Raw genomic sequence first — 10,514 nt, 5'->3', positions numbered from 1 at the left:
ATCTTCTTAACTCTCCATCATACCTAACTGATTGTCTTTTTTTTCTTTTGATAGGATATTAGAAATGAATCAGCTTTGTTTTAGAACTACTAAACTCAGTACAAGGGGAAGAAACAAATACAAAAATTTTTCCTTGAAATTACACTACCCACAATGAACAAATAATCCCCTAAAATCAATACTCTGATAGACATCTCTACTACAAAGACAAGAAAGATATACTGCATCATATATTGGCCAGAATTAGCTGGATAACTAAAAGATCACTAGTATTTTGAGCTTAAATTTTATGGATAATGTCACCACTCTCTGTATTGCTGTAGCCATGAAAATTAGCACAGCATACTTGATGCAGAAAATTCATTTTGCTTAAGTATTTATACACTCTTTGAACCAATACTCATCTTTGACACAATTTTATTTACTACATGATCTTTAATGCAATGCTTCTGCTTAATGTCCAGAAGCCAAATTAAAAAAAAGAAAGAAAGAAAGCAAGAAATAAAAGAAAAGAGGAGGAAGTTACACTGGATACAGAAAAACATAAACTTGTTTACATGATGTATCACAAAATAGGAAAGTCCAGAATGGTTTTTATTAAACTCCAAAATGCGGATTAGAAAGGTAAATTCTTCAGTTAGCTCAGACCAAAGTAGGTAGACTTTTTTCATATTATTTTAATGTTGCTTCATTTTTCTATTTTATTTGGTATTTATTTTATTTGGTTATTATTAATATTAATAATTTGGTTATTATTATTAATATTAATTTGTCATTAAAAAAATTAAAGCTGAGCTCAGTGGCTCAGCCTGTAATCCCACGCCTTTGGGAGGCTGAGTTGAGTGGATTGCCTGAGCCCGCGGCTTCGAGACCCGCCTGGGCAGCTAGAGCTCATCTCTACAATAAATCAAAAAAATCAGCCGGGCGTGGTAGCCTGCGCCTGTAGTTCCAGTTACTTGGAAGGCTGAGGCGGAAGGATCGCTGGAGCCCAGCAGGTCGAGGCTGCAGTGGCTGGGAGCGGCCACTGCACTCCAGTCTGGGTGACAGAGTGACACCCCAACTCAAAATAAATAAATAAATAAATAAATAAAAATTAAATTAATTCTTTCTTTTCTTTCCCTAAGGAATATGTTATGGCAGAGACTAAGGTAAACCTCTTTTATTCTCATGAACTCTACACTTATATATCATATGTAGCATATGCAGTGTGCTCCATTTTAAGCCAATCTTCTCAAACTGAGGAAGATTAGAAACTGAATTTTAAAATTCCAGTTTAAAGTTAATCTTGACTGGGCATGGTGACTTACCTCTGTAATCCCAGCACTTTGGGAGGCCAAGACGGGAGGATTGTTTGAGCCCAAGAGTTCGAGACCAGTCTAGGAAACACAGCAAGATCTCATCTTCAAAAAAAAAAAAATCCTGACACAGGGATGAACACCTGCAGTGCAGTGCAGTGTAGTAGCAGGCTGAGGGGGAAAGATTGCCTGAGCCCAGGAGGTCGAGGCTGCGGTGCGCTGTGATCGTGCCCCTGCACTCCATTCTGGGATAGAGTGAGATCCCAACTCAAAATAAATAGTTAAATTAATCTTATTCTAAGTTTTAACTCATTGAACTTACCAAACAGGAGTATTTTCCCCAAGAATGTACAATGTTGTGTCAGATAAAGTTAAAACTGAAAGAATGAATTTAAGCCATTCAAATAAGAATCGGTGAAAACACTGCTTATTTATTAAAATAAAAGGTAAAAAGCAATAGATACATGAATGTTTAACATGAGACTTCAACAGAACCCTGCATCTCACATCACAGGACATAAGATTATTCTTTTTTCCTGTTGATGGTAGTGTTTGAGCAGAAAGAATCTATTTTATCAATTACCTAGGATCAAGGGGCTATACTATCTACTCTAAAAAATAATAATCTGTGAGACCGTTATATATGGCTAATCAACTCTCCCCAGAGATGAATAGTTCCTTGAATATTAAGAGCAATCTTTTCAAATATATACTTGGGCATAAAAATTATACCTATATATAAATATAAACATACAGAATTTACAAAAATATTTCAAAGGGTAGACATTTTACAAGCTAATGTAATTTTAGTTTCATTTTGAGAGTGTTTGCTGTGTTTAATATTTCTATTTTATTCACATCAAAGTAGCCCTTTAAGGCAGTAGAGAATCAACACTTAACCCAGGGTTCTGGGTAACCACACTGAATATGGCTTTCTTTGAGGATGTATTTTTATAATAAAAATCTATATAAATTGTGCATTCTGCTCATTGATATAGCTATGTTGTTTTAGAAAATAAAAAATAGTATTTTTAAAATTTCAGGTAAGCTATTAAGCAGTCCCCTCATTTTTAAAAATAAAATAAACACTCTAAGAAGATGCTTTATAGTAGCCCTGAATATTTTCACAACACTTTTGTCATTTCTAATGTTCCCAAGGGTAAGCAAACCACTATGATTGTATGAAACTAGCCAATAACACTGGTTTTCTTTCTCTTAGCAGAGGGAATCTAGCAGGAGCTCATCAAGTGAGGTAAAAGATTTTGATGTTAATTCAGTGTTTCAATTAGTTAGAAAACATTTATGATAACTTGTGCTGTGATGATTGCATATCTTACAAGTTCTCATTGCACCAACCACAGCGTATATGGTACTTTCTAATTTTAGTATGTAATTCTCAGCCCTCCCTCAAAAGGAAAGCAACTATTTTTCAGAGACAAATTTACAGAATTATTTCTGGGCAAGCAATCCTACATGGCAATATGTTGTGCCCCACATTTTTTTCCTAATTATTTTGTTTTCATAAATTTTGGTAGAACTCAATCTTATCATTAAAAATTCAATCTTCTAAGTAACTAAAATGAACATTGTACATCCCAAGTAGAAATAAACCAACTCTAAGTTAATAGGACACTGGAACCCTCTAACTACTGTTCAACTTTTGGCATTTGTTAATCTGGAGAAAAAAAGATAGCAGAAGCAGGTGATGGGGTCTTTGACTTTGAGAGAAGACTTTCATTTAAGTTACCAAAATAAAACCCAGTGAATTAAGTAGGGTTTCTGGTTACTTGATAAAACTGATTTCTTCACATTCACCTCCATTACTCAGAGTAATGTCCTGGTGAAAGCAACAAGAAGAGGAAAAGCAATGTGAATATGATGTATGCTTCAGTTATCCAGGAATTTATGGTTAAAATCAGTCTACCATAGTTACGTAGTACTGGTATCTGGTTGATTAGTATTCTTATCTTAAATGTAAATTAATTGCATAAAATTAAAACTGTGCATGTTTTAATTTTTTTAAAGGAAGCTGCTCCCAGTAGCCCTGAGGTAAGATATATTTGCTAAATTTAAAATACATTAACATTGTCTAGGGTAAGTAGAAATTTACTTAAACAACTTTCAGATATATATCTCAGCAGAAGCACATTCCCAAGGAAGACATGCTCTACCAAAACAGTCTGGAAAAATTTCACAGATATACCAATAAATTAGTGAGCGTGTTGTATTAATGAATGATTTCTCCTTTTCAATATCGGATAGACTTAAATCTACAATAAGTAGTGTAATGGATTCCAGTTGTTTGCTCATGTCTTTTTAAAAATAAATCTAACCTTCATGGCCTTACAACCCTGAATGCACCCAATCTAATCTAAAAATAAAAAACTAACAATTTTCATTGCAGTTATTTAATTCATGCTTTCTTTTGAATATTTATATTTTATAATCCCCTTTTGAATATTAATAGTATAGTATTAAGTGACGGTCTATGGATTTGGTTAGACTGAGTTTGACTTGAAGCTCTGTCTTCTGTCAACATGTGATGTCAAGCAGTTCACTTAACTGCTATACATCTATAATCCAAATTCTAAATTGACAATAATAATAAATATTAAATGGCATGAAACAATTAATACTAACCATGGCATAGAGTAAATGCTCAATAAATATTGGCTAATATTAGAAATATCGTTTTTTTGTCCCAGTCCATCTTATAATCTGATTTAATTTGGCCTAAGTTAAATCTTCACAATCAGAAAGTAAAAACCATTTCTAATTTTCTTAGTAATCCTAATACACTATAAGTAAAATTGCTTGATGCTAACTTATATCAGACTGCATTATAATTTAAGTTAAAGTAAGTTTAAGAAATAGTTTTCTAGTGTTTTTTTTAAAAAAGGAATAATTGAACAGGTCAAATTATTTGAAGTAGAAATAGTACTAAGGACGAATTAATAGTTCCTCTTTCTCTACACTGGGAAAGGGCATTGTGAGGTTCTTGTTTCACTGTCTGAAAATGATGGATTTGGACTGAATAACAGCCCAGCAATTAAGATGATGTTTCCTCTTAAATAGGACCAACTTCAAAGACTGAACAAATACAACCAATTTCAGCAGGTAATATTTTATTTATTATAATACAAAATCATATTCCAATGTAGTATTACAATAAATTACATTTTAAATTGAGTCCACTTCAAAATGTTTTTCTTTTTCTTAAGTAGTTATTTATTTTAGCCTTGACCAATAATAATTGATCAATTATTTATTTATATGATTGCCTGTGCATTTTACTGGAAAAGTGTATTCTTTTATTTATACCTAGACTAAAGTTGTATATCTTATCCTTAATTACTAAGCAGGGATAAATTTATTTTGACTACATTCTACCTCAGATTATTTTATATCTTCCATGATGATACATTATATTCAATAATTTGTCATTTATTTATTTAGGAAGAGTCTCACGCTGTCATCCAGGCTGGAGGGGGCTTACTCACAACCACCACAGCCTCAACCTGCAAGGCTCAGGTGATCCTTCAGCCTCAGCCTTCCAAGTAACTGGAACCACAGGCACTCAGCTAATTTTTTTGATTTATTGTAATGACGAGGTCTCGCTAAGTTGCCCAGGTTGGCCTCAAACCCCTGGACCCAGGCAATCCTCTCACCCCTGCCTCCCGAAGTGCTGGTGTTACAGGCACAAGCCACTGCACCCAGCATTTATCATGCATTTATTTTCCAAAATTCAACCTTAGTTGAGGATTGAATAAATGTGCTTATTTGTGAATATAAATATGTCAAATAAATTTTCCATTTACAAAAATAGTATAGACTCTAGCAAAGGAATCAGAAATGCTAAATGTTAGATTTGCTTTTGTCTAAACTCATACAATCCACTTATCACAAATTTTGATTACTTTGAGTACCATAAAAGTCTTTCACTTGGGAAGACAATACAAATCTTCTTTCAGCTACTGTCCTAAGTGTGGCTTAATTAGGACTTTGAGAAAATGCCTTGTCTTAATTTAGCAAAATTACATTTTTAACATTTTTTTCTCTTATCAATGTAGAAAAAGGAAAGCCCACAATGAATTTAACTGGGACCTCAGTTGTTACTCCTGTTTTGGTTTTCAGGTTGCTTGCATTTGAGTGAATATCCAAATAGACTTAAATACATCACCACTTCTTTAGAATTCATCATTACTGATCTAAAAAATTACCTAAAGAGTATATTTTATCTCCCCATATATGATGTGGTTAATCTATAACCCTTCCAACTGTTAGAGTCACACAATCTTGCTCATACTTTTCACAATATTTCATACTTGTGTCTCTGGTACTTAGCAGAGTCCCTGAATGAATGAAGGTACCTAGTAAATGTTTGTTATTCCTAAGTACATAAAATCAAAATATTAAAACAAAATATTTTCTCCTCTTTAGCAAGCTGCCCAGGCCCAGGTAATTTATTAAACATAAAATATTTTAATACTTCCTTTGTGTGCTATGTTTGTATACTGTATGCTCTTTTTTAACAGACATATATTCTGAGAGAGTGTTCTAGAACCCATATCTGGTAATGTTACATTTAAAATTTACAAAAGCTAATATTTAAATAATTAATAAATAGTCATGAACAGAAAATAGATAGTCCTAGAGAATTGGTAAGTTATTACTTTCCCTCACAGTATGAACCTTACAAGTTATTTATTTTTTCAAACTATAGTGAGGTTAGCTTTTACCTGAATATTTTTTCTAAAGTTAGAAAATTTTTTAAAAGTTTTGATACTTTTTGGCAATCCTGACATAGAATACCATTTATTCTAAATTTCATGGATGATGATATACTCTTGGTGCAATATAAGATCAATGTGTTGTACCAGAAGATGTCTTGGTGATTTAAAATATATTTCCTTTTTAACAGGAGCAAATTCGCAGAATTAATGAAAACAACCGCATCCAACTGGTAATATTTTGCTTGCTATGTTAAAAAATAATAATACATTGTTATGTTTACATATATTTGCTTTTAAATAGGCTCCCACTCTTAAAAAGATGTTATTTTCTTCTCAGGCAGTTATTTCTAAAATTAATTAATCTGAGAGATGAAGATGACATGTCACTAGTCTTTGGAATGGGAGCTGTTTCATTCTATATCAGACCTTTTATTATTCTATAGTACTATGTAGTAAAAACAATGTGGGCATCACATTTATAATCACAAGCACTTTAATGTATTAATATCCATGGTTAAAATAATTTCTTTTTAAACGTATCTTCTTAATTTTATATCCTCATGCTCATAGTTTGATTCTAAAATTCAATTTATATTTAAGAATCTCGAATTCAGTTATAATTATGCTCTCTTAAGCAAGGCATATTGGAGATTTATTAGTTGACTCATATTTCTTTTGATGAACCCATCTGGAGCTACTGGGTGTCTCTGTCAAAATACTTTCTGAGCTTTGGTTTTCTCATCTATGGTGAGTTTATGGGCAATAAATAGCAGATACTGATTCTTCCCCTGGTCTGTATACCATTGATTCCACATGGTTTCATTTTTAATAAAGCATCTGGCTTCATTTTTAGGGCAATAATCAGTTTCTATGAAATATCTAGTTTCACAAAAACTCTGCTTTCTGTGAACAGACAGGCCAATTTCATACCAGCCATGAAGCCCTCTAACCACTATTGACCATTTAGTGAATCTTATCAAGATTGTTGAGGATCCTCCATATGTTTTAGAAGATAAATTATCTCTAGGTAATCAAACACAATTGGCAAAATTAATGTCAGTTCCCAAATATCTAACATGAAAAGTACTTCAGTGAGGTTGTTTCTTCTGTCTTTGAGTTTTACTCAGTCATAAAGGTAATTTTAATTCTCTTTTTCTTGCTCCAGGGAAAGTTTCTAAGCACAATGGATCAGGTAAATTAGCTTTTATATGCACGTGTGTGTTTGTGTGTGTGTGTGTGTTTTGATACTGCCCTTAATAGTATCTATGAACAGTCACTGTTGTTGTTTTTGAGAAACTTTACTAGCTGCATTTTAACTAGTGGTATGCTGGTATTTCTTAGCTGTTGATGACCAATGTTGGACACCCCAGTGCTAGTTCTAAGATTGGTGTAGAAGATCAGATGCAGTTTACCAAAGCAAAATGAAAGAATAATTCTACGGAATTCCTGAGTGATGATAGCTTTAGAGCAACTTTTAAGTCATAAAAAATCCAACTTTGTCCAAATTTGACCTTTTATTATTCTATAGTACTCTGTAGTAAAAACAATTTGGGTTTTAAATCTCAGATCTGACACTCTCTAATCATTTAACCCTGAACACATTGTATAATCTCTTTGACCTTTGATTTCTCATTTGTAGAAAAATTAGTGCACATCTATCAATTACTTCCCTTCCCCAAATTCCTATATTCTTATTTTTACAGTGCTTTTTGGTGTCTTTAATTTTAAACTTAGTAACTGTGTGTTCAATTCATTGGCTCTGGGCCATTAGTGACTCACTTATATATGACATGCTAATTACAAAAAATAAAGCATGTAAAGAAAGCCGTGGAGTATTCTCTTTATGAATGTGATTAGAGAAAAAACTTTTTTGAGATTAAAAACATGTAGGTTGTTAATCAATTTTATGATAATATTTCCTCATTATGCATCCAATTTTATCCTCAATTTCTTCTGAAATTATTTAATCAATTTCATTGACTTAAGTAAAAACAAAATAAGGCAGGTATTCACTTTATATGAACTCTAAAGAGTGCACTGTTCCCAACTTTCCATATAATACTTTTTTTAAAAATGAGTTTTGAGTAGCAGTAATTAGGTTTATAATGGTGTTCAATTGGATGTAAGTCACAAAGTTAGTGTTTTAGTCAGTATTGTGCTGCTGTAACATAATATCACAGGTTGGGTAGTTATAATGAACAGAATCGTATTTGGCTAATGGTTTTGGAGACTGGAAGTCCAAGATCAAGGAGCCAGTATCTGACAAGGGCCTTTTAGCTGTGTCATCCTATGGTGGAAGGGCAGAAGGGCAAAGGAGCACATGGAAGAGACAGCACGAAAGGGTCAAACACTTTTATGACAAACCCACTCTTGCAACAACAAACCCACTCCCATGATAACAGCATTAATCAATTTGTGAGAGCAGATACTTCATGACCTAATTACCTCTTAGATTCCCCATCTTTCAACACTGTTGCATTGCGGATCAAGTTACCCACATATGATCTTTGGGGAACACAATCAAATCATAGCAGCTCATTTGTTCATTTGTTTTTTCTTTCTCTCACTCTTTAGGAACAGGCCCAATTATATCTTGAGGTAAGTTGACTGTATTATATTTATTTTTTTAAAAATATAAATGCTGTAATAAGGAAAGGGAAAATTCCAGTTATTGTATTTGTTTTAATCTTTACATAGTCAAGTGTCCAGAGCAAAATTTGAAATTCTTGCATTTTGCCGCCCTAATTCTAGCAAAGAACACAAATCTTCCACCTAAATGGATAGAGAATTATGTACAAGAAACAATTAACTGAAATGTCATGCTAGATCATCAGAGGCAGCTATTTCAACATTTCAGAAAGAAAAATAATTTTTGTACTTCAAAACCTTAATGTTTGGAAAGAGCATTGTGCTAGGAATTGGAGAAATATTTTCCTTCTATTCGTGGCATTTCTGAGCTGACCCTAAGTGCAAGGTCCTTCCTTTGATCTCAGTGTCTTTAAGGAAATTTAGATATAAATGGCAAAAATGCTCGTGAACTTATAAACTAAGTAATAATGAAATACATGTCACTACTTTCTTCTGGGATCTGGTCATTGAACCTGGGTGAGTAATGCAGGTTCTTGGAGCTCAATATTGATTAATGACCTTAAAAATGGAATCTATTCATTGCTGCTCAAGTACCTTAAAAGAACTCCTTCTGAAAGTTTCTTTACCAGAATTCACCACAGAAAAGAGTTTGATTCTCTTTTCCTTCAAAGAGTAACTGTCTTGTTATGACACTAATAGGCATCTCAGAAATGAATGAAATATTCTGATTTTTCAGAGATTCAAAATAGCACATACTCATACACTTTGTTTTTTCCTCTAGTTTTTCAAACAACTCTACCAGTTTTATGCCTATCCCTATGCTGATTGGTACAATCTCCCACAAAGCATTCAGGATGTTACTTTCTCACCATTCTACCCCTTCTCCAATTTCGCTGCCTCTGAGAACAATGAAAAAGCTTTCAGTATTCCACAGTGGTGGTAAGTTTATTTAAATTATTTAATATTGATCTTCTACTAAAGGAAATAATATAGCTTAGAGAGCATACCAAAAGAACAGATTTAGAATAAGCATGGCAAATCAGTGCCTACTGTATAGTACAACAATTTTCAGCAATAAAAAATTGGTAATACTTTCCAGCAGCTGTGGTGAATATTAATTCATTTCTCAGTAACATAAAAGCAGTGTTATCTATTCTATAAGTAAAATTCATCCTAACAAGGGTAGGGAAGAAAATTCTCTCTCCAATTTAAAAATATAAACACTTCTGACCATTCACCATTATACATTTTTAATTAATCTTTAAATGTTTTCCTTTTGGATGTACCTATAATAAATATTAAAATGTTGAATAGAGAATACAATACATGTTTTGACATTTATTAGTCTTAAATTCAAATCCTGACCTTTTTTCTTATTTGAAATAATATAACAATCCTTATTTCTTATAACATTGAAGGTGATCGTATGTAGTAATCTTTAAGTATAGTGTTGAAAACATAGACACTGAATAAGTAACAGTCATTTTTTTCTTTGACTTAGAAAAATTTTATTGCAGACTGCCTAATAATATGATTTTAACAACTTTTGTTTTTTCAAAGGTATTAAGTCAATTCTCAGAAACTCCACAATTATGGCTCTTGGTAAGTTTGAAAATCGCATGTCTAAGAGGTGATCCTACTTCTATTAGCATTTTTTTCATAATCATAATGTATTTAAACAGCAATTTAAAAAGTCACATAATTTTAACTAATATAATTTATAATTTTGGAGTCTCTTGTGAAAGTATAGTGTGAATGTTGCTAATTTTTCATGAAGATGTGACTTTGATACTCTGGTGAACCCAGTGGTGGGATTCTGTTCTTTATCATCAAACAGAACTCCTTAGCAAGTCATATAGTGAAATCAAGTGTTTGTCTGTCAACACTAGTTGAAGAG

At 32.5% G+C, this 10,514-nt stretch overlaps 1 long non-coding RNA gene across 1 annotated transcript; it reads left to right on the top strand.

Moving 5' to 3' along the window:
- Positions 1–6,213: 6,213 nt before the first annotated feature.
- Positions 6,214–10,219, top strand: LOC103272402. Its single transcript, XR_505119.1, has 5 exons — positions 6,214–6,258; positions 7,194–7,220; positions 8,603–8,626; positions 9,399–9,556; positions 10,178–10,219. It is a non-coding gene; the product is annotated as an uncharacterized LOC103272402 (long non-coding RNA).
- Positions 10,220–10,514: the final 295 nt, after the last annotated feature.

Source organism: Carlito syrichta, unplaced genomic scaffold, assembly GCF_000164805.1.
Source record: "Carlito syrichta isolate Samal-C Ts95f unplaced genomic scaffold, Tarsius_syrichta-2.0.1 Scaffold312467, whole genome shotgun sequence".
Taxonomy (NCBI): Eukaryota; Metazoa; Chordata; class Mammalia; order Primates; family Tarsiidae; genus Carlito; species Carlito syrichta.
The sequence above is the reverse complement of the archived record's forward strand: the minus strand, read 5'-3'. Positions and strand labels throughout refer to the sequence as shown.